The 27,037-nt window shown below is 42.8% G+C and overlaps 1 long non-coding RNA gene across 1 annotated transcript; it reads right to left on the bottom strand.

The window, feature by feature from the left end:
• Positions 1-230: 230 nt before the first annotated feature.
• On the bottom strand, positions 231-26,543 carry LOC132333464 (uncharacterized). The gene is made up of 6 exons (XR_009488164.1): positions 26,242-26,543; positions 25,929-26,025; positions 16,870-16,961; positions 5,903-6,022; positions 4,807-5,117; positions 231-3,369 (listed from the first exon to the last, which is right to left on the bottom strand). It is a non-coding gene; the product is annotated as an uncharacterized LOC132333464 (long non-coding RNA).
• Between the last annotated feature and the right edge of the window lie 494 nt (positions 26,544-27,037).

Below are 27,037 nucleotides of genomic sequence, written 5' to 3'. Positions count from 1 at the left end.
AAATTTATATTCCTCCTATTCTATGGGACCCCAGCTCACAAGGGGGGCAAGGTGAAAATGCAGAAGCCTACCAAGAGCTTTCTGAGATCTAATTGAATGGTGCAACTGAAAAAGCTGCTGGGAGGGCGAAGGGCTGAGCAAGGAATAAATAAAGAAATATATAAATAAGCAAGAAAGCCCCAAAACAATGGGAATGAGGCATTCTTCCCCATTCATTCAGCTGACAGTGCTTTTGCAACTTAAACCTGTTTTATTAATTATGTTTGACATTTCCTTAATTAGTTTCATTTACATCCCATCAGCCCCTACCAGACGATTGCCCCATACATCATTTCACCAGAGGACTGAGATGCCTACAGAATTACAAAAACACCCCCCTCACTGCAAACCTCAGTAACTCATCACTGTATATTTCACAGATTTTGAGAATTAATCTTTTCACCTCCTATTTCTCTTAAAAATATATGGGCATTTCATCTTTTTTTTTTTAATTATTATGAATTTTTCAAAGGAATGTGATGCAGGACTAAATTTCTAGTTTCCATCCATACATACAATTTGCTTTGTTTCACAGTTCTTATGTATCCTGACATTGACAAAATATGGACTCTAGTGAAGGATCCAATTCCATGGACTCTGCCTTGGCTCCAGAGCCTTGCTAGTAACCCCAGTGCTTTTCCCAGTTAGCTCTAGGAGCTCACAATATTTTAATTTATGGAGAGATTCTTGCTGCCCCCACAGTTATTATGCATTTTTCCATATATCGATTAATTTCTACAGAAGCCACGACAGACTTTTTTCAACTTTAGTAAGAATGAAAGGATTTTTTTTGTTGTTTCATGCCATTGCTCAGAGCTCTGGTGTGTTTGTCCTACCTCTCTCCATCCCCTCCAGGGGCTGGTGCGTGTGCTGTCACTCTGCACATTGAGCAGCCAGACACAGGACTGGCATTAGAGGCAGGCATTTTAAAAGTACACACTATTTTAAAATCAGCTCAGTGCATTGTGCAAAGAACACAGTCACAGCGTAGCACGAGGAGCATGGAGTGCTTTCAGTCTGGAAGCTGCACAGCCAAAATCACACTGCGCTGCCTCAGGAAATCCAGTCTCCTGCAGGAGCAGAGCCCTGCATGCCCGACCTGGGAGCCACCTGGCAGGAGGCAGGACCTGCTGCCCACTTGGGCTGTCAGATGTCTGGTGCAGAAAGTGCCTCTGCTGTCCAGCACTCGGCACACAGAGACTGCCTGATCCTGACTGGGGTAAAGTGACAACCTGTTTTTGCTAATCCCAGAACGTGCTACCAGGAGCTGTCATTTCAGAGTCATCACACTCTCTGTTGATATCACTGAAGTTAATCATGCAGAAGGAAAAAGCTTGTATTAAAGAAGATAATTATTCCCCAATTCCTTAATAATGCATGCAAAGGAAAGTGATTCTTATTGTCTTGGCAAACTGTGGTATTTCAGCACATTTATTTGTTTAATATTGATGACCAGGTATCTTTCCTTCTTTACGCCTCCTAGATCAGGGTTATTACACTGTACAGTGTCTGAGGGGTTTCTTTACGGTGAACTGCTATACCTTATACTCAGCCCATACTTATACTTGTAACACTGCCACAGTGGGATCTAATTGACATAAGTAACCAGGTTATCTTGATTGATTTGAGAAGTTCATCCAATTAAAAAGGCAGCTGAGGAGATGTTGTCCCTATCCAACCACCTACCCTTGCAAGGGCTGTCCAGATCTGTGTGTAACAGCAGCACAGGGATCTGCCAGCTCAAGCCCTCCCAATACAAATACCAGATGGACTTACAAGCCCCAATAAAAGAAATATTAATGCAACATATGGAAATATATTCACTAAAAGAAGCAGACTCAAAGAAATATTGATGTGCTTGCTTTCTCAGTGGGACTCATTTGCTAGGGCAGAGCTTGCTGCAGTCTCTTAACCACATTTCTCAGCCCTTTTGGCTCTGAGGCCAGGTCACGTGAAGCCAGGCAGATATTTCTGAGCTTTCAACAGGATCCAGATGTCACAGATGCTCCTGGTGCTCTGTCCTCTCCAGCCTTCACATGGATGGCCCTAGCCTGGGTTATAACCAACTGTCTCCTCAGATTAAGTCTGCCCAAAACTTTAAGCCTTCACTTTAATAAAATTCTCTCAGCCCTCAACCCTCGGAGGGGAGGCAGAGGGGAGAAGATGAGGGAATAACGTTCTCATTTCACCTCAGAGGTTATTACATCTGTGCTTTGGGAAGCAACAGACATCAGGGCTGGAGTTCCACAGTTGGACTAGACATAGAGAAAAAAATCTTGCAATTTGTTCTGAAACCAGAGAGATTTCATCCTGTTTTGGAAGCCTTCCAGGTAAAAGCCATGTCTGGGACCCTCTCCAGATTTTCTGCAAAGCACTGGCTGTTTCATTTCCAGATCATTTCAGCCCTCAAGATCAAAGGAAGCCTGATTTTAAAAGCAGGAATTAAGTACTGGTGAAGAAGAAGGCAGTTTTAACTTTGCTCTAACCTTACACACAATTCGCAGAGGAGTTTCATCAAGAAGTTTGGAGGGTGCTGATTTTGTTTTGTTGTTTGTTTCTTCCTTCATTCCTTTCCTTGTTCTCTCTTATCTGTGATCCAAGCATTTCCCCAAGACACTGCAAGAGCATGGGTGTGAGAGGAATACGAAGCAGATTGTAGGGGAAAGGCTGACAAGTCCCATTCAAAATTTGCTGGTGTTTTTCTTTCTGAAGAATTCAGCTCAGAAGCCATTCAGAGGAAATTTGGAGAGATGAAGATGGGGGATGAAATACCTCTCCCTGTGGGACCACAAACAGCCCTGGGTGTTGCTCTTTGGGTCTGGCTTCATAAAGTGGTTCTTTTTGAGCAAGGTTGGCTCCTTTTTAATAATGTCCTCTTCTGTCATTGATGCTATTTCATGGCAGGTTAACCTCAAAGGGTTTAGATCATTTCCCAGCTTTCCTGTTTGGATTCCACTACAAACACATGAACACAAACCCCAGACCCTCCAGTTCAATTATGTATAGTCAAAAACCTCCACTAAAGTAGTCTGGTAGATTTATCAGATGCTGCTGGGGCTTCAGATTTATCTCAAATAGCATCAAATGACCAAAAAAGAAAAAAAAAATCAAAATATTTTTCTGTCACATGCTGTCATACATTGTCAGGGAACCTTGTGCTGTAGCTGCAGTGAAGTTGAATCTGATTAAAAGATCAGCAAACAAGGCAGGTTGAGGGGAATTTGATCTCATCATTGCTATGCCTGGAAATACCTGTCATCTTCTAGGTTGTCCTGCACTGTGACACTCTTTCTTATCCAGTTTGCCAATGGACATTCATGGTGACATTCTCTGCAAGCAAAAAAGGGGAAAATAAAAAGAGGGATTTGAACCATACCAATTTTTTTTTCAAGTTCTGTATTTTTATTCCTCTGAGATCAAGTCTAAACATAAATACCAATTATCAGAGCTACAGACAAATGAATAATTTGTTGTAAAACAATCCTGATTTATTCAAATGAGAGTAGAGGTGAAATTAGAGCTACGCAGGATATTATGTTAAAAAGCACACGCATACAAAAAGAAAACAAAATGTCTAATTTTAACATAGTGTTGTTATCTGTGATTAATGATTTCCGTGGGTGTATAACTCTTATGCAAAAATGCCATGTAATCATGTACATATTTGATTAAATAGCTTAATTTGTGTTCATTTAAAAAAAAATAAAATAAAGCCAAATAAGCTAGATAATGAGTGGGCGTGTTGTAGGAAAAGCAGATGGGATTTGAGGCACTAGCTGTGTTCAAAGGAAGCCACCAATTTCACTTCAAGAATATTTGCGTATGAAAGCTGATATTTTCTAGAAACATTCATGAGTAGAACACAGAAGGAAATTTTGCCAAATTCTGCTGTTTTTAATGAAGGCACGCAGGGGGAAAAAAAAAGTTCAGCTGAGCCCAGTCAAATTCCCACTCCACAGGAAGAGCATCTTTATTTATTTATTTTCCTCTATTTACTGGGAATGTTCTCTTTCTCTGAGTCAATTATACCTAAAGCATTCCTTTGTTTACTTCTGAGCCTCTGACAACAACCTCCCCTTTCTTTGCCTTCACCTGTGGAATTAAATACTTACTTTTCATCACACAATAAAAAAGACACCTCCCCAGACTGGAAATAATGGGATCCTTTGGTGGTAAAGCTGTGTAAATCACAGTGTCAAATGAATGGACAAAGCTTTAATGGGGCTAATAAACATGTCCCTCTGTATTGAGCAAGGGGACTTTTTATGAAAATGATCAAATAAAGTAATAAAAAAGAAGGGGCTTCCCCTCTGGGTTTATGAGCTCTCTTGTTCCACATCATGTATGACACACTGACTGGCAGAATATATGATGGACTGTCATACATTGCAGAATGACTTCAATTAGGATGATAAGATGACAAGTTCCCATAGTTCATATCTGGGTTGGCTGTGGGTTTTTTTTCAACAGGGCTCTTACTTTGACCTCTTTCTTTCTAATGTTTGATATGAAATTTAAAGGGCCGGCTGAGGTCGTAGGAGACAAAATATGACTTATGTCAGGGGAGGGAGAGGAAGGCCACTTGTTTCTTTGTTTTCTCTTATATCCATGGGTAGGATCCTGTAATTCAGCCTCTGACTCACTATTGAAAATAATTAATGCCAACAGTTCAACCCACACTCACAACTCCAGAATTATAAACCAACACACACAGCCTGCCACTCAAAAGTGACTGCAAAAATCACTGCAAACCCCCCAAAAACCTACCAGCAAATCTGGAGGCACAACAGACAAGGTGACACACGATCCAGCATCCATGAGTGTCATTTATTTGCTTTATACTGACCAGTCCTGGACGTGGAATCACAGGGAAATGCCTGTATTTCTGCAGGGTAGAGACTGACTTTGGGCCCATAAAGACACACTGGAAGAAGTAGAAGGCTGAGATAATTTGCATTTCTGGGATTTTCCAGCTAAAACCTTGGTTTGAATCTCTATTTGGCTGATACAGGTAGGAAACTTGAAGAAGGAGTTGTGCCCGAGATGGATGGTGAGGCAGTGCTGTCAGCACTTTGAACCTTAGAGAAGAAAAAAATAAAAGGTATAAATTAGGAAGCACTTAAAATTTACGGATGATTTTGAGGGTCTGAAAAACTTCACTTGTTAAAAAATAACTCCCCAAAACTGCCAGTGTGCAAGCCCTTCTTTTAGGGTTATTTTAGGGTTCTTTAAAGGACTGTGTTCCAATGGTCATCAAGAGCAAATATTGCTCTTGTAAGACCTACATATAATACTACTGGGTCAGGCTCAATCTCAGTCTCCTTCTTCTGTGGCAGCTATAAAACAGACAGAGTGAAGATGGAAAGCTATTCATCCTCAGCAGGGCTAAGCAGGCTCCCTGATATTGCTGATCCCGAGGACCATCATCTGCCTGACCCCAGGGATGCTCCCTGGCTGGACAGCATCTCCTCACCCACTCAGGCTCTGACCCTGGCATTTTACATGGTTGCATGATTTGAAGCAGCCCACCAACCTGGAAAAGGAAAATGCTTTCCAATGGAAGATCACTTATTTTCCAGGTGGCCTATTCTGCGGATTCAGCGTTATTGCAGAGGATTTGCCTTCAAGTCAAAAAATTGCTTGTGTACGAGTCTCAAAAGCAAATCAGTAAGTGGAAGGAGTGGGATAATGGAGGCACTTATCTCTGCACAAAGGCACAAGTTTGATTTGCATAGATCCTGGCAGGAGTGACTCTGACTTTGAAGAATGGCACATGTCATGGTACAGCCACGGCAAAGATTGTAACTCAAACACACTGGAAAAGAAAAGCCTCACTGGGTAGAAACTGAATAGCAAAACTCACTTCACTTCTCCTTAGCTCTGAAAAGCCACAAATATCAGGAGGTCCCAGGAAGAATTTCTTGGGCATCTCCTCCTTGGGGTAAATCGAGGTCTAAATCTAGACTAATGTGCCCAGAAGCGCCTGTTGAAGGAAAAAAGAGAAAGAGAAAAGAATAAATGGGGAAAATTCAGCTGAGTTTAATCTGAAGAGTGTATCCATCACCAAAAATGATACAAATCAGCTATTACTGGATCATGCAAAGGCAACTCCAGTACCTGTGATCCTTCCTTCGCTTTCTAAACCTCTTTTCAGCCCAGCCTAATGAATTGTCAGAACTGTCAGACAGCTCCAAGGAATGACAAATGTCTATGATTTGCTGCTGCTACTTTGCTGAAAACACCTGATGTATAGAGTCCTGAAATCCTCTGTTTTGTATTAAAGGCAACTGTAAGCTGAAGGAATTGGTGTACATGTGGAGTTATTTTCTTTCCTTTTACATAAATGTAGCTTAACAAAAAGGATATGATAAAAGAAAGTTCAGATTGAACATTAAAGTACTCTTAAATCAGGAAATGTCAAAAAACAAGGCAGAAAATATAGCCTCAACCATAGCCTATTTTGAGCATTTTACAATCCCATATTTAATTATATTATTTAATATTGTGTATAATAGCTCTCTATGACCTGATATAAAACTTGCAGTGATATATCTCGATACTTACATGATGTTTTCTTAATGAGAATTATAGATAATGCAACACAAAGCATTCTAACTCCACAAAGAAATTGTTTGACACACAATAAGATCAGTCAAATAATTAATCTGACAAATATCAGAGTTTGAGTTAAACAGGCTCCAAACATTTATTAACTTGCAGCCAGATTCTGTGAACATTTGTCATTGACTTAAATGGGTCTAAGATTTCACTTCTTGACGAGTGACAGGCCCTGATGGGTATTTAGTCATTTCTGCTATACCAGATTGGCACTGTACTTAATACATTTGCTAATTCTGTCATAGAACTTACTCTCTATAACATTCCCCTGCATCTCCCCTAAAGAAACTCTTGTGAATCTGTCCCTTCAATAACACATACAGAAAAAACATAGTTTTGAAAAACAGACAGTGCAAGTCTTGCCTAATTAGTCACTTGTCCAGCACTGTAATGCATCTAGAAAAGGTTCCAATTGACTGGGAGAATAATTTTTGCTGCTTCAATGCTTGTTGGATGATATTTTCACAACAATCACTTTGTTTGTATGACTTTACAGGAAAAAGAGAGAGACACAACCGTGGCACTATCCTTGAAGGTAGCAGACACTGAGAGGCTGATCTGAGTAAGGTTGGGAGTGTCACAAATTGTGTTTCTCAGCTGAAAGATTGGAGACAAAACACTAAGGTTGTAGAAAGCTGAGCCAACTGTGCAGGAACCAAGTGGGGCTGATCCTTCCTCTCACTGTCACAACCTGTCTGTGACAGGTTTCTGTCACAGAATGAGGTGCCTGGAAATAGAGTCCAGACACAAAACACTGCTAAAAGTAGGATCCTGGATCAGAACCATGAGGACGTTTTGTCGTATTTCTTGTAGACCACCTCATTTTCACACTGGAAATAAAACAGTAACACTGTTTGTAAATCAAAAGGCAATGCCATCCACCTTGCAGTTGTGCATAGTGATCTCCATGAGTGGTAGAGCCAAGGGTGGTGTTTCAAAGGTGGAAAAATAAGGTTGGGCTGGGTCTTGATGTTTTATCAACTTCATTAATGCTTCAGGCTTCCTGCAAGCCACGAGCATCCTCAAGTCTTATTTCCCAATGAATCAGGCCTAGTCCAAAAAGAAAATACTTGCCCAGCCCTTGCAATTCTAATTAAAGGGAGGGTTGGGAGAAAAAAAAAACAAAAACAAAAAAAAGCCTGCAAAATTTAAATTGATTAATTGACTCACATGAAAGGCTGTAAAATGGAAGGCCCTTGTGCTGTGTGTCTTATAATAAAGCTCCCCTGGCACACACTTGCACAGCTGCTACCTTGGTGTGGATGTCTGCAGATGATACAACATTGCCATCTCTCTGGATATCATCCCAATGAACACATTCCTCCTCAAACCACTCATGTGAGCCACTCCTGTGAGCCAGACAGGGAACCGAGGCACAGAGAATGCAGATAAAGACCTCCAAGGCATCAGGCTTGCTGGCCCCTATTGAAGTCCAGAGCAATCAAGCCTCTAAACGGGGGTCAAACACTGGAGAATTTCATCTAGGACACTTTGCCCTCCGTGGTCAGTTCCAATTAATCAGGGCATGGAAAACAGGTCCCCACATATGACGTGGCTGTCTAAATACTGGCATCCTGCCTCCTCTCCCTTATGAGCAGATGTGGGTTTGGGCCAAGCCTGCCTGAGTGAAGGTATTGGGTTGTCATCCCCTGTGCTGTCACATCAAAGCACGGTGATGGCACTGTGTGAGGATCTCTCCCAGAGCATCAGTGCTGCTGGATAACAAAGGGGAGCTGGTGCTTTCTCAGCAATCAGAGCTGAGCTCCCAAAAGCAGCCTCAGCAAAGGGCAGGAGGAAGCTCTGAAGCGCTGCTGGTCCCATAGATGTACTGCAAATGAAGATGTGTATACCCAGGCAGGAGGAATAATGAGAAATGTATGCCAAGGAGATTACTGGGTCTCTCTGTTAGATTAACTCTAGTTTGACAGTGGTTGGGTTTGGGAAATCCTCTATGATTTAAGAATAAGAATTCTTCTCTAAGTGGCCTAAAACTCACTGCTATATCATCACTTGCTGTTGTCAAATAAATAATCATGCGAAATCAGCTGCAGAGAAAAGTCTGCTGTGGAAGAGAGTTCATGCATGACATATGATATATCTTTTCACAGGGACAGATACATCTTTCTTACAGCCAGCATGCAGCTTCCTTCACTGCACCTTCCCTCCCTTCCAAATCACCTCAAATAAATGTGAGTTCTGCTGTGTTCACAGTAATTCCTTCATTTTTAAACACATAATGGAAATGTATAACTAGTCCTCATAAAAATTTATATCTCAATTCATCCCTTTAATTTATAACAGGCCCTCCAGGCAGTTATTATTCAAACATTAATAAAATGCCTATGGATCACCAAAAGCATCAATTTTCAGATCCACCTCCCCTCCTATTTGTACATATATAAAGCCAGATTAGAGTTAATGCCACTTCTGTGTCTAACAACAATTATGCCTTTAATAAGATAGGAACAAATGATATATTATCTTAATCATGTTAGGAATTTGAGTTCTTTCCATGAAACAAAGTTGAATTTTTTATGCCCTTTGTGACAATTGTTACTTAACAGCCTATGTGTTTGGATATTGCAGTTTATGCAAATGTTCATGTTCTATAAATTTTAGATTTATCTCCATTTATCATTCCACATGTTCTAATATACAGACATTATGGTTTAGCGTCTGACTCTGCACACAGTCAAAAATATGATTAGGACACCTTTCACTTATTTATAACATGGAAAAAAGGATTGGGGAGGGGGGAAATAGCTGTTGTAGAGGCAATATCCTCCACTTCCATAAAACCATGTACGGTGCAGAGCTGCAAAAGCCGTCTTGGAATTTGGTCTTTCAGTTACTAACAGCTGAATTTCAAAGAATTGAGGTTTATAAGGGAGCTCTTCATTCTGTGCTCTAAAATCAGTCACAAGTTCATTGTATATCACACTTTAACAACTCTTACTCAGGAGAGTAATTATGGCTAATATGAGCTCTCCCATAGAGAGACAAGGAGACAACTTGCATGCACAACTGTTTTTGGATTGAAGCCATTTTAGAGGATCATTAGGATCGTAAAGATTTGTAGGAAAGAAAACCCTGGTATTTTTCATTTTTCTGCTGGGAGATTTAAAGCTCCTTGAATTTGAAGAGGAGAGCAAGAAAAGCACATCCTAGGCCACAGTTTCATTCTGCAAAAATCACTACAGTTGAATGGACCTCCAAGAAACAACAGCAAATTATGTAATCTGAGAAGCTGGGCCTTTGCATAGCCATGAAAAAAAAGTAAAGAAAATACAAAAAGGACCCTCCCCAAAAAACTAACTACACTCCAATCTGAGGTCTAAAGCAGGTTGAATTTACTCTTAGACTTCATCCACAGGAGCTCACAGTAATGCTTCAAGTAGGTGCTGAGCTAAGGGGGAATTTCCAGGAAAGGAAAGGAGCTGTTGTGGCTTCTTTAAACCAACAGAGTGAATGGGCAGGAACTCAGCTGTACCATCTCACCTTCATGATGGAACCTGTGTTGCACCCAGGCTTCAGCTGTCAAGGAAATCTGTCTCCTTCAAAGAGCTGGCAGCATTATCTGGAGGATTTTACTGTCGTGTCTCCCACCCCTGCCAGCGGGAAGTTCCCGTTTGTGCACTGAGGTGTCCCTGCATTTCCCAGGCAGTGTAGAAAAAGCTGATGGAGACCCAGGGAGGGACCAAAACTGAAGTGAACCCCATTAAGACAGGAACTGCCTTCCTGTGTGTTTCATTATTAATACTGAGTTCAATTACTCTGATTTCTTCTGTTGATGAATTAGTAGCACCAGAATCAAGTCCCTGGCTGATACCCATTTGTCTTTGCTTATAAGTGCTAATGTGATCCTGTTCCTTTAAAATCAAACTCCTGCTTCAGTCACTTTACATCTTTGCAACACTAACTGTCTTTTCACTAATTGGTTCTGTGTAAATGAAACAAGCTGAAAAACACTGTGGCACCAATAAATATTAATAAGTTATTGTTTGTTTTCTTTACCTTGCTTATGAATTCATACAAAGACAGTGCTAAGACATTAACTCCAGTCTATTAATTGCCACCTGATAATTGCCACCTGATACTTTTCTCCTGGATAATTAGGTACCCATTAGTTCTAATCAAGTAGTTACTTAATTATTGCAGTAATTAGTCTAATGGACTAGCAAATTGAAGCTTTATCACTTTTGGATACTTAATGTTCCTGACAGAGTACTTCACAAGTGTCAGGGTTCCTGATTCAGCAACCTGCCATTGATGAACCCCCTGCTGCCATCTCCACCCACCCACGCTGCTCCCTGGACACACACAGCCCAGCTTGGGTGTGTGAAGCCAGAGGCAACATAAATTTGAGCCCCTGTTCCTTCTGGTTCCCCTTTCCCACCCCTGCCTATGCCTCCCCTCCTGTGCTCTTACTGCTCAGCTCATTCCACGCCAAAAGAACTTTGTTGGGAAATTAAATAACATCTTGGCATGGAGATCACATGCATTAGGCTGTACAGCAGCGTGAGTCAAAGGAAGGAGCTAATGTTGGCAGGTGTGGGAAGAAAAAAGCAACTGTGAGGGGAGAAATAATAAGGAGTGTTCATGAATACTCATATACAGCCCTGCTTGGAAAGGGAAAGGAAGAGGAGCAAAGCAGACTGGTGGTAAATGAAGGCATGGCTCCAAGGTCTGGGACTTGTAATAGGTTTCTCCTTCATCTCCAAATCTGAGGTGCAAATCTAACAGAGATTTTTAGTGAATAGACAAATATGGAAAGTCTTTTTTATTCTGCCCATGGCCTCTGTATCCCAGAGTTGGTGGGCAAGAGGCCATTTCTCTGTCCCATAGTTTTATAGTTAATTTTGCACTTAATTCTTACTAGGCTCTCAATCCCACAGTTCTACAACATTCCACTGAGAAATGCCACCCTCACCCTTGTACTCTGTGTCCTCATCCAGGCATCATCTTGTGCACTGTGCTTGCTTTTGAATGCTGTGTTTGAGATGGATATAACATGCACAGACATTTAGAAGCATTAAATGTGAATTTATCTCTCTCACTGATCATCTGATGCAGATTCTCTCCTGTTTCTTCATGTCAGATTTGTATCAGAATTGATCATCAAACCCTTTGGCAAGTGTCATCTGCCCCAGACGCTGCAACATGTAACATATAAGCATTCATTGTACTGGGAAGGGGAAAAAAAGATTGATCCTGACCAGAAATAAAGAGGCTAATTCCATTCAATAAAAGCTTGACAACTTGCTAATGATTAAACTACTTCACATATGTGGTAAGATTATGTATTCTGAAATAGATGTATTTATCTGTCTTGATCAGATAGCTCCTGTTTCCATTGCTGCTAGCAGGGGAGCAGAGCCTCAGACAATACCCAGAGAAACAGGCTCTGGAATGTGCCCTGGGTGGGTCCTGCTGGGTTTCCAAAGAGCCAGGTACCTGGGTTTGCTTTTTATGGATGACAAGGTACAGGCTGGTGGCACTGAGGAGAAATTAGTGGCGTTCACCTGGGTTTTGACCTACTATGGAACTGGAACAAGGGCAAGTTGTGGGTCAGATGTCTCTTATGTGTCAAAAGCTGTGTCATTTATAATTTAGGTTACCACAGAGAGACCAGAGTCCCCTAGTCTACCATTTAATCCACACTTATAGACCAAATTAAACCCTACAACCTAGAATCTTCACAAAATATGGAACTTATTTTACTTATTGACCTACCCTCAGTATGTTCATGTTATCAGAGCTGACAAGCCGACAGTTTTCAGGGAAAACAAGTAATTTAGTAACTTCATCTCTCCTAATTCTTCTCACTGCATGAAAAGCAGTGTCCTTTTACAGTTGCTTTGCATTCTTACCCAAAACATGATAGACAATGACAGAGAGGTCACTGGCTCCTGAGTTTTCTGCCACAGCTCCACATGCATCCATCACAACCAGCTGGGGATGTCATTTCCTCTGAAGTTACTCTTGAGGTAACAGTCAATAAAACCTCATGCTGCTACTGGAAAATCCTGCCACAAAACTGCTTAAACACCTGTGTGGGGCCACTGAGCAATAACAATCCCATGCACTGAAAGCAAAATTAAGCAAAGCATATTTGGCCCATTAAGAAAACATATTGCTTGAAATTACAGCGCCCCAGGACGCCTAGATCTTGCTTATAAGTGCACTTTATGCTTATAAGGTGCTGGCTCCAGAGGAGAGGGCTCCCAGACCTGTTTCAGCAAGGGACATTTACTGACCTGATTTCAGTGGCTGAGAACATTGTCTCTGTCAAAGAAATCTGGCAGAGAAGGTTTTGATGGTGACTTGTCCATCAATAGCCCTAAGTTATAACTGATGCTAAAAAATAAGCAAAGCCACCTGCGGAAGGCAGAAAACCTTGAAAAATCAGTGATGCTGGATCCAACTGGGCTCCTGAGTACTGCAGGTCCCCAAGACCACACACGTGTCCCTCAGCATGGAACTGAGAGCAGGGAAACACTGACAGCCTCATCTGATTTCCCCAAATTACTTGGACTTCTCTGTCCCACTGGAAACAACCTTGGTGCAGAGCAGCTCCTCCATGGCTGCTCCCCAGTGCTGGCACTCGGGGGACAAAGGGACAGCAGGCTGGGGGAACCATCACAAGGGTCTCATCTAAAGTGTGCCAGCTCTGAGGCTGAACAGAGACTGTCTGTCTCCAGCACTATCGATCCTGCACAAGCAGTAAATTCATTTTAAGGATGCTGAGAGACAGCGAGCAAACTGTACGTGACAGATGTAAGTCACATTGCTTAATGTACTACTTGGAGGTGTTCAGATGCTCTCGTGATGAGGGTGCAAATAAAATCAAGGCAGAGTGGAGTGAAACAGCCTAAGATTTTTAGTTTTGGAAAGTTAAAAAGGTGGGGGGAGGGGGTTTAGCTTGAGGAGGAGTAAATTTAATAGTATTTTTTCCCTCTGGTTCTGACTTTGAAGCGAGCTTTTAGAATTCTTTAGAAATTACACTGCAACCAGCAAATTGGAAGACAAACCAAGAATACCTTTTATGTTGAAAATACCAGGAAAAACAGTCCAATGGCTATTGAGAGAGATGCAGAACTCATCAAGGACAAATTGTTCAGAAATCTTTTGAAAGAGAAAAAAAAAAAAAAAATAATAAAGCAAGATCTTTCGTACCCTTTCCCCACTTCTCTCTGTGCTGTTTCCAGCACTTCAGTTCACAGTCTCAGTTGCAATCAATTTTAGCTTGTAACAATTCAGCAGTTTAGGATCTCCATAACAGTTTAGACCACTGCTGTTCAATGGGCTGCACTGCTTTTGGAAAGCCTGAGTTGTGCTGAGGAGGAGAGTAAGTGCAAAAGGAAGGAAGAACCAGGGAGACAAGCTACTTCCAATTTGTCTATCCAGAATCTAACATCTTTTTATGGAGTGTGGGTTATTATTGGAAAGATCTTAGTCTTCACCTCTTTGAGAAGCTCTCTGAGCTCTTCCTTTATGAGTTTTGTCATTTTCTTGCTTGGAACTCATGGAACAAATGCCAGCCCACAGGATGCAGGGGATAAGGCAAGATCAAAGACAACCACTCAGCTTTCTGCCACTGAATAAAGCAGGGCTATTTGCCTGGTTGGGAAAGTCAGTAGCAAAGCATCTACGGGGTGACCACTAAGTGTTTCCTCATGAGAACCTCTGGTGAACACCAAATGCAAAACACCTTTCACAAAGGTAATGGGGACTTTGCTTAAGACAGGCCCTTTGAAATGCTAGTGAGAGGTAACTGAGTCATGAACAGTCTGGCCCTTGCTCCCTTCTCCTGATGGCCACGAGCAGCCACACCTTGGGAAGAGTTTGGCACCCAAGCCCTTCAGTGGTAAAACGACACTCAAGAAGCAGTGGCTGCAAGCAGCATCCGAGGAAAGCAGAGTGATTAATTACTTTGGAAAGACACCCCAAGCCATAATTTCATCCAAGCCATAATTTCAGCCTTCTGGCCATAACCAGGCAGAGAGCAGGGAGCAGCAGCATGAGCACCAAGGATACAAAAAGGACAGTCATCCTAATCTGAACCAGCCCCCCAGGAGCAGTCTGGGTGTGCTGGATGGCCACTCACTTTCCCTTTCAGAGCAGAGAGTTTCCTGCTTTCCTGCTCACCCTGCTCTCCTCATTAACATCATCCTAGTGTAGAATTGAGATGGTCTGAGGGGACCAGTAAAGACAGAAGGACTGATCACTCTGAAATCTGGCTGTATGGGTGACTGGACCCCCTGGATTTGGGGTTCTTTGGTTTTTTTTGTGTTTTGGAGGTTTTTTCCAGGTTGTTCTCAGCTGCCTGTCAGACAGGGCCACGATGAAACCCAACATCTTGCAGAGACATAAAATGGAAAACAGGCAACTCATCAGAAAAGTAGCAGCTGTTTTACACCATCACTAAACAAAATGATCATACACTAAAAACTAGATTTAGCAGTTTAAAAGAGCTACTAACGCAAAATTAGCTGGAGACAACAGCGTGGTTTTGTAACTGACAGTGCTTCACTCCAACGCCCTAATTCATGCAAAAACAACTTAGGAAACATTAAACGGCTGATGCTGTTGGAAAAGGGAAGAGCATCCACTTTCAATGGCTGCTTAGGAAGAACATGCAGATTTATAACAGCATCTTTTTTCCTTTTACAAATTTTAAATAAGAATTGTGTCAAAACTGCCACCTCTTAAATAACAACGATGCTATAGTCCTCCTGACAGAGGGAGATACCAGCTTTTATTGGCAAGTCATTTGTATTTATGGCAGGCTGAAAGCCAGTAAAAAGGTTGTGCAGAACTTTAACGGTGAATGAGATGGAATAAGAAGGCCTTGAGCACTTTGAATCATCCAATACTTCAATAACTGGATATGGCTGTTCATACAACCATAAATTCATACACATAGAGAGGATATAAAGACACAATTGCCATATGAATGGAGTTTCTGTTGCCTTCTGGAAGCTCATATGTGTGTGTGATCTGTTCTAGATACAGGTGCCACACAAGCTTTCCTTTGGCCCAGCTGTTTCTCATTGAGGATGAAAAGTTCCCTGTGTTGTAGAAATATCCTGCCCATAACCAACACATCTTATAAGAATTGGATATCTGCCTGGCAAGAGATTCAGCTGATCACTCTACTACCAAAGGATATGTGGCTTGGCTGGATGTCTGTCATCTTGGAACAGTGAAGAGGTGAGTCCTGATTGCTTGGGACTAGATTTAATTTGTCCTTACAATTACTAAGATAAGAACTTGGTTTATTTTCCCATGAAGTAGCTGCCCTGCTCTGGCTGAGGTGCTCCCATATCTCCCATATTGTCAAGTCCCTTCATCCGTGTGATCTGACCCTGCCTGTCTAAGGGGATTCTCCCATCAAGTCCCATCAAAATCCTGCCTGGGGGAAGAATTCAGGGCTGCATATAGAGTGAAAAGGGAATAAACTTTTAGCCGAGGTCTGGCTATTTGTTCTGTGCAGACAAGTTGTGGCCCTGAAGAAGTCTTTTGTTTCCTAAAAAATTGTGAGGGTGGGAGCATAAAAAGTGCCCTGTACTTCAAGGGTATTTTTGTTTAGATGCTACTCTTCAAAAGACTATATATAGCAGTAAGTGTCTAGCTGCAATCTAAAGTTTGAAAAGTTGCAGACTCTTGCAGACAGTCTGATGGATCTAAATTTTTCAGCTAAACAGCATCTATGCTCTTGACCTGAGACCTAGATTTCACATTTCAGGAATTAAATGAGCATCATTTTCTAAAAGACATTAGACCAAGGCTGGGCTACCCAAAGGATGGCTTCACGATTTAGATGAAGATGTTGTCATGTCAAGGAGACTTAAAACCTGATATATGTTTTTTCTATTGAAAAGCCAGACCTAGTTTGTTATACCACATTGTAGCTTCTTATATGCAGGAGACAAAGGAAAAGTGAATCTTGTTCTGGATTTAACATCTCTTAGAGAATTCTCTGCAGTAACAAGGCATAAGGCCCTGATGATCTGCCCTTGCCTTACATTACTCTGTTCAAAATTATCCTCAGATTGTGCCAAAACCCTGCCAAAATATAAAGGAAATATTTGTGGCCTCTGCCAAACTGTGAATCTTCTGTGCCTGAGATACCTCAGATGCTTTGATTAGACTGTGGCAGTTTACGCTGTTGAAGGGGGAGTGAGAAATGAAAGGAAAGCTACTCCTTACCTGTTGCTGCAGAATTCAGGTGTGTGTCTGAGTACTCATCCTCCTTCCATGCAGAAATCTTGTTTTTCTCAGGAAGGTGTTGAACACAGAATCTGCTTGGGGGAAAAAAAAATTAAAATAAAAAGTAAATTTTGATGAAGGAAAATAAAGGTCTTTCTCCATTGAAAGGGCTGTATTCAACCTCAGGGAATTGGATCCCACACTTTGGCTGCAAACAGAAAAACTCAACTTGTGGCTCACAGGTACATCCCAAAGTGGGATCTTCTGGAACCTGGGCAGCCCCTAAAGCCACCCAAAAATGCCAGATATGCCCCTGCTGCAGCCCTGGGGGGATGGGGGCAGAACCTCCTGGCAAGCAAGGCACAGAGGCAGAGGAGAGATTGACTGATCTTGTTTCAGATCAGATGGATGGCTCTAAGTGACCTGTAAAGACACTCCCTGAGCCCTGAGCCACAGCATTAAGAGCCAAGACACCACTAGCACGCCTGAAGTAGTTATTAGTGACTGAAGTAGCACTTGTCAACTGCAACTTCAGTTTCAAGTAATAGTTTAACAGCATCAACTAGAAGAAAGGTTATATCTCAGTGTGTCTGGTGTGCTGCTGACACTTAAAGGAAATAATTGGTAGACTTAGAGCAGGGGCAGATGCCAGTGGTGGAACAGGGCAGGAGGTTGGGTGCTCGAAACAAAACTTCAACAATATCATGTGATACAAGAGCCAGGAATCCATCCTAAGCCCTGGCATAAAAAGCATGAGGAAGCTGTAACCCAGCCTGTGGAAAGAGCTGTTCTCCCCACGTGAGCAGGGTTGCTGTGATTTCTAAAGACCCATCTACAGTTGCAGTTTGCAGCCCTGTCCTAGCAAGAGGGGGAAAAAAAAAAAAAAAAATGTGTTGTCCCTTGAAGTTTTTGGCCAGCCTTTTGGAAAGCACATGTAATGCAATCTCCAGCTGTTTTTTGGCTTCAGGACAGCCCAAGAGAGAAAGAGAGCATGTGTGTGTGTGTGTGTGTGTGTGTGTGTGTGTGTGTGTGTGTGTGTGTGTTCATGTGTACTGTGGAGAAGGCAGGAAATGGAATGAAGTGGAATGAAGCACACTTCTGGAACGAAGTGCAGAGTCTCATTTTACCTGTACTTGGGCAGTGTGATGCTACAATAGAGAAATTAGCATGCAAATCCAGCAATGCCCTGGCTGTCATCACCTCCCAATTAGCTGCATTTGATTTTGGTGGGCGCTGAAGGATTGTGTCAGCAGGGGAGGTGGGATGTCTGAAGGGTGCCCTGGCTGCCACGGGCAGGAGGGTGCTCTGTGTCTGCATGTTTTTGCCTTGTGCTGGTGGCTGGAATGATGCTGGCCTGCCAAAATAAAAGCACTGCTGTCACTCACTGGCCAGAGGAACAGATTCTGGTCCTGGTGAGCCTACATTTCTGCCAACTTTTCGCAACAGCCATAGAATTGTAGAATATCCTAGTGGGAAGGGACCCACAAGGACCATGGAAGTCCAACTCCTATTTGATCCACCAGTTTTCAAGGTCAAAGCATGGGTGTCTCAAGTACAAAGTTTGGAACTGCCTTTCTGGTTCCTGCCCCATTCTGCTCCCTTACTGCCATTTAATAACCATTTCCTAATTATGCTATTGAGTACCAGCATTGCATGAGGCATCTCACAGGTTTGGGAGCTGCTGAACTTGGTGCTGTTGAAATAAAAAATCTTGCTCTTGTCCCAGGAAATGCTCAGACAAAACCAAATGTAGAGGAACTAGCAAAAGAGCAGGAGAAATATCAGGAGAACATGCAGCAGCCTAAAATGCAGCTGCATCCAGGGAAGAGAAGAAGACTTCTTTCTGTCATGAGGAGAGAGTGTGTCTGTCCTAGCAGCCAGCCTGGGAGGGTGGACAGGATCCTGGCTCCTTGGCTGCCCCTCTGATCTTCTCCTGACTGTGACCAGCAGTGTCTCATCAGACCAAGCCAAAGAGTGAGGCAGAAGAGTGTCTTCAAAGCAAGGATTAACTTGCATTTGTTTAAACAGAAGGACTCTCATGGAGAAATATCTTCCTTCCAAGAAGGAAACCAAACCAGCAATACATTGGTCAGACCAATAAGCTGGAGAAATTACATTTACAGAGAAACTTGGTGGTTCGATTTGTCCAGAAAAATAAGGAATGTTTCCACAGATAAAATCCAAGTAATTCTAAACATCTGTAAGATTTTCATTTGGGTGGGGCACCAGGAAATTCAGCATTTTTTCTGTTTGTTAAAACTGAAATCAGAAAGACATAGACACATTCTGTAGGTATTAAATTAGAGGGAGGTGAGCCAGTTCAAAAAATTCCTTGCATTTGGAGCCTTAGTAACAAACATGAGCTACAGGTCATGATAGGGAAAAAAAAAAAAAAGAGAGAGAGAGGCAAAGGAGCTAGATTTTGTGGGGAGGAAACTGGAAATTCATGGTCAGCTTAAGATGACAGCTCACCATGAGTGAGTAAAAGTCAAGGGCACTGCATGAAGTTTCAGTTTTGGACAAAAAGAAACAAGTCCAGAGTAGACTTGTGAGTCATTGTCAGAGCATGGATGCTTGAGTTTGGATATGCAGATAAGGTTGCCAGGAGAAAGGTGGGGGAGCAGAATGGAAGAGAGTAAGAATTTTTTTTTGTGAAGCCAATATAAAATTGCAGGGTGGGGAGATGATGAAGAGCCTCAAGTCAACCAGAGCAGCATAAATAGAAGACTGAGACCTGGGTGCTCAGAAGAACAGAATTTATTCCAAAAGCAAGGAAAAATGGAAGAAGAATTTAAGCTGCTGTTAATAACAACAAAGTATTTAACTGTGACAAGAATACCAATGGTACTCTGAGCTCTACACATCTGTTTCTGTTGGGTTGGATTATCTTAAGAGAGAATATGCCAAAAAAGCTTAAAAGAGCCCTACCACCTTTGGCACCTACCCCAGTTCAGGCCTGCACATCCACCCTGTGTCTCACTGAGACTGAGATCTTCTGTCCTTGAAATGTTAAACTCATTATCTGGTAGGTGTGGACAGTCTTGTGTATCACAGAGCCAGGAAGAAATTTGACATCAGCATGTCACAGGGAGGGGGAAAAAACCCAACTCCTGAGAAATGTTGAGAGTGTGTGCATTTTTGGCAGAGGATACCAGCCAGACATGTCAGCTGATAGCATCCATAGAGCTGGAAGACTGAAAATGAACTGCAGTACAACAAACACAGATTTCACAACTGAAAGCAGCACACTGACATTTATATTAGCTCTGTTTGACATGACCTGATGAGCTGGGCTTGGCTGGAGCACAGCCTGCTGCAGCAGCCACTATCCACCCACTGCTGGTCCAGCCCTGCAGCCCCTCTGCCCTGTGCCTTCCTCACCCTCCTGGAAAAAAAAGGACATCATACCCATGCTGGTGCTCTTTGCTGTGTGAAGGTCAGCTCCTCAGCTCATGGGGTGGAGGCAGGACTTTCACCTTGCTCTGGCTGAGGGGACCTTGTGGCAGACCATGGCCACCAGTGCAAGTCAGGGGGGCTTGACAAGCCCCATCTAGAGAAGAAACGTGGTGGGGTCAGCAGAGGTTGCCCTCCTCCAGGCTATTCTGCACTGACCAGAGTGACTCCTTTGACCTTGGTGGAGTTACCCCGATTTACCTGAAGGAAGCCCAGCCTGATAAATTCCGCCTGGTTTATGGCTTTGTGTAGGAGAGAAAGGGAAGTTCGGACCTGCAGTCCCCAGGGCTACTTTGGGGGTTGACTGTCAAGGTGTGTTTTTTATTGTGTGTACTGCTTGTCTGATGATAGGAACTAAATTGAGAAGAGGCTCATTTCTCACAGGCCACTGAGCAACCAGAATGTGCTAACTGTCATACGTAGGAAGCACTCAGGTGTCGGGATTGTCAAGAGAGAAAGTGCAGTGCTTTTTATTAACTGCAAGAGCAATCAGCTCTGTCTGGGTCTGCTCAGTCTTGTGGAAACACATAGTTCACACTGGGCAATGCTCAGAGGCTTAACACAGGTATCAACACTGTGCCTGGGGTAATAACTTCACATCAGAGCTGTTGCATTACAGACTGGTGCATAGTCACAACTGTACTTGTGGTGCTTGGTAGTCTGATCCCTCAAAGGCATTTGCTAAGCCTGAATAGGCTGAAAATTGCACGACTCGATTGCATATTTAAAATGGATTTTGTCTTGCCCTCTCAGGTCTTGCGTGGTGTATGCAAAGGCTGTGTGCACCCCTCTGCCTGGCGTGGTGCCCTGCTCAGAGGCTGCCTGTGCTGCTTCATCCTCAGGTCTGAGCAAATGCAGCTGCTTCCAGGGCTTTGGAACAGAGCATTACAGCCAGGCAGGGTGGTGCATGGCAGAGGAATCCTAAAAATAAAGAAGGTGATGAATATTCAAGGTCAGATCTGAAGGGGCTTTGAGCAGCCTGGTCTAGTGTGAGATATCCCTCTGCTCATTGTCTCTCTGCTCATGGACTACATGATCCCTTAGAACCCAACCTATTCCATGGTGCTGTGAAGATGATGTCAAGACACTTGAAGCCTTTTTTTCCTCAAATTAAGTTCAGGTCCACTGAGTCTTTCCCTGGAGGATATGAAAATACCCTCAGATTTCAAGGGGAATTCAATCTGATCTTGATTTGAATTTCGCTAACTTGAATTGAACTAAAATTGGGTTAGATTCAAACACAATTAAAAAAAATCAAATTACACATTTGAAAAGTGTTTCTAGCAGCAGCATCAGTGCCACTTAATGGTGGCAAAAGGGTCAGATGTGGCCCAGGTTTTATTTGCATCCTGACACCGTGTCACTGATGGACTCTGTGAGAGGAGCTCGGGGACCTTCTTTACTCAGCTGGGACATCTCCAAACAAGACACAAAGCCATGATCACAAGCAGATTGCCACAGCATGCATAATAGGAAAGAGATCAAATATCCCTCAAATCCCTAACTTGCCTCCACACTGCTTATCAAAAACAGTATAATAATAAATAAACAGTATAAATATAAAACATATACTCTCTCTGGCAAAGAGTCCCTACATCCATAAGACCTGCTGCATCTCAGAAGCTCCAGAAGTGGGGAAAATCTCTAACCTGTTGCCTCAGCTGGGAGTTGTCTGCCTGAAGTGATGGGTCTATTACATTTCCCTAGCATAAAATCAGCTTACAATTAAATATATATGTGTGGGCAAAGTTCCAATCTGTTTACTTCCCCGCTCTACCCAGGGAGAGCCCTGAGAACAGCATTAAAACAAGAGGCCAGCTGGGCCAACAGAAATGTTCACGGCTGGCTGCAGTGCAGCCCTTAGTTGCAAACACAGGAAATAGCCCACTACATCAGAGAGAGGAAAATGAAATACAAGAGGCACGCTGCAGTGCCTGAGCAGCTTCCTTTTCCCATGCCCAGGGGTGTCCCTCCCTGGTGCCTCCAGGGTGCAATGCTGCCTCGTGGTGCTCAGGGAGATGCCCAGCCCCAGAGCCATGCACAGCTCCCCTGGGTTATGGGTGGGCTGCACGGTTTGAGGACAAGCAAAGTGACACATCCTGTCACCAGAGCAGGGTGGGTCAGCTGTACAGCAGCCTGTGCCCTTAGCAGGTGCTTCAATGTCAAAGGTATTAAAGCTGGTTATTTTCAGCGCTGTGCCAAGTGCTGTGCAGGCTTGTTCCTCCCCTACCCCCATTCTAATTAAATTTATAGGCAGCAACTATGAGCTGGGCTAAGAGTGGAGCTGTCAAGTTAAGAGAGAGGCACCAGCACTGCAAAACCCTCCAGCTGGAAAGACTGAGTTTCTGATGGTCGCTGTATTTTCTGGAAATTATCTCTCCAGTCTCACCTCTCATGTATTTCCCCATGTATCTCATCTCTCCCTCTGTCTCACACACCCAGGTGCACTCACACACACAGAGGCACGTGCCCACTCTCTGAGTTATGTGCTATTTCCTCAATTTGGTGGATTACCCCTGTCTTTACAGGAATATATACAATATAGCTGAGGGCTCTATCCCTGTCTTTACAGGAATATATACAATATAGCTGAGGGCTCTATCCTTCTGCCAGCTACACGAGCCTAGGGCAGGCTGTTAAGCAGTGAAAATGCCTCATTTAACCCTAGACACAGGGTTAAATTCTGATTTTCAGTGGAACTCTCAACGGATGGTCCTGTGACTGCGTGGTGCAAAGTTGTCCCAGAGTTTGCACCTCATCCACCACCATAAGACTTGTTAGAGAAGTGCTATGGGCATGTCCTGGATAAACTGGGGCAATCTTGGTACATGTTCCAAGATTAATTTCTCCAGCAAGGCAAAAACCTGGGATCTTCACATGGTTCACAGTGAACATTTCCTACAGCTTTCAGCTTTACGTAAGACCATCCCTGCAGCCCTCAGCATCTCAGAGGAACTCTGATTTTGCTTGAGTAGTGCCTCCAAAGACAACAGCACCTTAAGGGATGAGGCAGCCCCAGAACCTACAGATGCTCTTTTTCCTCTGTTGAATTGTTCTGCAGGGGTTCCCCTGACCTAGACTGGGAGAGGTGATAAGATTGCAGCCAGCAGCAAAATGGCAGCGTGCCAAACAAATATATTTTCTGCAGCCCTTCCCAGGGTCATGTTACTTCAAACTGCCGTGTGTTCTTACCTGCACACACGTGGAGTGCATTGGCTGGTCCCTGTGTGGATGAGAATGCTCATCCAGTTCATTTCCCTCTGGCCACATTGGAGGAGGACAACAATTCCAATAAAGCTATCTCATCCAGAGGTTGCACACAAAATCATCAGGGAAGGCAGCTTGGTGGAGGGTTTCAGTGTGCTGTTGTACACATTGCAGCTGTCTTTGAAGCAACTTAAATAAACTGGAGGATGATGTGATTCTGATTTCTACATCTCCTGGATGAGATGTGGCATTGCAAAGCCCAAACCTGATCCCCAGTGTTTTTCAGAAGAAAAACTCCCTCAACCATTCTACTACCAATGCAATTCCTAAGATAGTTTTCCAAAACTGAAAAAAAGTCAGACAAAGATGAGGTGAAGGATACGTAAGGGATTGAAGGATAAAAAAAGTTCTTTTTGGTAGAGCAGAGAACCTGCAAGAGGTGCCGAGTGTCCACAAAGAACGGGAGGGAAGATGGAGCTCTTTCAAAGTCAGGCATTAGGTTTTCCCAGTCACTATTTGCTGGTTTTGTCAAAGAAAAAAAGAACAAAACTAAAACAAACTATCCAAAACTTCATGGCTGATGATGTTAGAAAATCTTTCTCTAGGTGCTGCTGGTGGGTGATGCAGAAAACCAGGTACCTGTGATGCCTTGGTACCATCTTTAAGTAAAATCTAAAGAGTGGGGATTGGATGCAGATTAGGTCTCCTCATAAATGGCTTAAGTTTTAAGGTGTTTTGAGATGTAACCTGGAAAACTTGTCATCCCTTTATTGTCCACAGAGAGGATAATTAACACTGTAAAATGCAGCTGGTGATGTGTACCCCTTTCTGATGTCAGGGGCCCATTTTAAGGTCAGTGATTGAAATGCTCTTCTGGTGTCAGCTGAGTGTTTGTATCTAGGATTTCACTCACCAAGGACTCTTAAGACCATGAACATTCATTAGTTTAAAAGAAGATATAATTGTCCATCCAAGCTCAGCTCACCATGTTCCATTTCCTCCTAGCCTTGCTCACCTAAGTAGGAGGCAGTGAGTGCATTTGGTAACTGGTGATTACCAAATTAGTTTATTGATAAACCTTCATCAGCATAACTTTTAGGGGAAAAAAATAAAGTTTATAATGAGTTGATCTTTTACTTCAACATGAGGTAATTTTATATTAACTTAACTTGGCCAATTTATTAGGGTTGGAAAGGAGAAAGAGAGCTTGTATGCCTTTGAACTAGTACTGCAACAGAGGCAAACAAATAGGAAAATTTCCGAATGCAGTCATATTTTAAAATCCACTTTAATTATAAATCCACTTATTCTTTGTAAAGGCAGGGTCTGCAGCCTTGTTGGGGGAGGGAATAGGGGGTCATGTATAAATTGTGTCCCAAGGACCCCACTGAAATTTCCATAGCATTCGCCATATGACACTGATGTGTGAAAATTGACATGAAGATTTGAAAATTGGGACCGGGGGAGACCAAGCATAAAATAACTTCAATTTTGCGCTCTCTCTGTCTCTCGGAGGAATAGTGCAGTGGACTGACCAACACAACACAAACAAGTGAAGGGGAGAGAAAAAATATTCAGGGAGAAGGATAGTAGTTATTAAAGAGAAAACACACTCCTCACTCACTGAGAGAAAGGATGATCAATGGATTTAGTCACAGAGAAATTCAAGCAGAAAATTGCTGCTGTTTTTTATCTGAGAGGCAGAAAGTTTAACCAAACCAGAATCCTCTCAACTCACACCCAAGGAAACAGTGAAGAAAACCACTGTGTTTTAGAACAGCAGGAGAATTTTGTTTGTGTGTGTGTGTGTGTGTGTAAATTTTTTGTTTGTGATTTTGCAAGTGTTATGATGCCAAATAAACTGTAAGGTAGAATCCTCACCTCCAGAAAAGAGCTACATTTTATGCTATCTCTATTCTTTCACTCTTTTTATGATTCTGAATGTGGTTTTCCAGAACTAAGTTTTAGCATTTTTGAGCCTCCTGCTAACACTTGTGTACACCAAACCTAGCTTTAGGACTGGTTCCTTTTGCCTCCCATTAAATAGATCACTTTGCAAAGGCAGGAGGTACCAAAACATCCCTGGCCTATGGAAATAACACCAAAGTTCCTCTCCTGAATTATAACTGCCATTCAGGAAATAGATATCCATATTTTTTTCAGCACTGACTAGGTATTCAATACCTCACATCTTTGGGTTATTGGTCAAAGTGTTAACAGGTGAAAAACTCACTTTGGACTCTCAGCAGGATCATCCAGATCTGCTGTGTTGCACTGCAGACACATACCTGCCCTACCTGCAACACCACGGGGGTTGTGCAAAACTAGATTTGTCATAAACTTGGTCTGAAAATTCCACATCAGATCTGCCTTACTTTATAGAGACACTCAGCACTCACCATCATCATGAGCTTTGGAGAAGAGCCCAGTTGCTGCTGCTGCTATTTCCCTCTTGGGTCACAAGTTGTTTGCTGGTCCCTGTTATCCCAAAGACACCTGCAAGGCAATGGAAGTGCAAGTCTGTACATTTCTGCATTGTATGTGGAGAGAGATAGAGATGAGATGGGCATGTAGACCACAGCTTTAGCTTTAAAACTACCCATTCTCTAGCTGCTGCAAGTCCTGAGGTCATTCTCAGGCTGACAGGATGCACTGTGCAGTCCTGAACACTCAGTGGTCTCCCCCCAGCCTATTTTTCTCGGGATTACTTACTTTATTTTATTTAGCTTTGTGGCACACAAGGTTCCTCGTGCTTGCTGATACGATGATCTACAAGAGCGGCGCTCACATGCTATGGATCTCATTTATTACGAAGTGAAGTATATAATAATGAAAAATAGCTGCAGCTATTCCTCCTCTCTCCAGGGTATCTCAGCACCCTTATGGATGACCGCACACACAGTCAGCTCCATAGAAACAAATGGAGGGGAAATGGCAGCACACGGCTCCGAGCTGGAGGACTGAGTGCCTTTGGTCTGGAGCACGCTTGATCCATAGCTCCTGTTGAAGGCACATTACAGAGGGTACTGAAAAAAATATATTTTTTTGCAACAGCATGCCTAGATGTGGAGCAGATTGGCCTTGTAAGAACTGGGGAGAGGGCAGAGAGGAGAATTCTCTATTACAGCAGCCCGTAGGAAGCATTTGTCAATAAACACCTTGAGGATTTTCTATAGAGCCCAAAGCAAAATGCCCCACGATTCGCAGTCAAACACAAGAGCTGCCCATCATTGACTCTGAATGCTCTGCTGAGCATGAAAACAACAGCATGGAGACAATATGAAAAGGCCTTGCAGGTAATTTCACAGGGTAACAAGAAATGCCAGGCTTATTGTAATTACTGGCACTGGCGACAACGGAGTTAGTTGCATTTAAATGCTGGGACCTTCAGGGCAGCTTCTGTGCTTCACACACTGCCTGGATTTTATAAATTTTGTGCTTCGACTCATCTGATGTAGCTACATAAAATTAGGTGATTTGAGCTGCTCTCAAAATGTGCTTTTGAACT

The sequence above is a fragment of the Haemorhous mexicanus genome, chromosome 13 (assembly GCF_027477595.1).
Source record: "Haemorhous mexicanus isolate bHaeMex1 chromosome 13, bHaeMex1.pri, whole genome shotgun sequence".
NCBI lineage: Eukaryota > Metazoa > Chordata > Aves > Passeriformes > Fringillidae > Haemorhous > Haemorhous mexicanus.
Note: the sequence above shows the minus strand (reverse complement) of the source record. Positions and strands in the feature narration are given on the sequence as shown.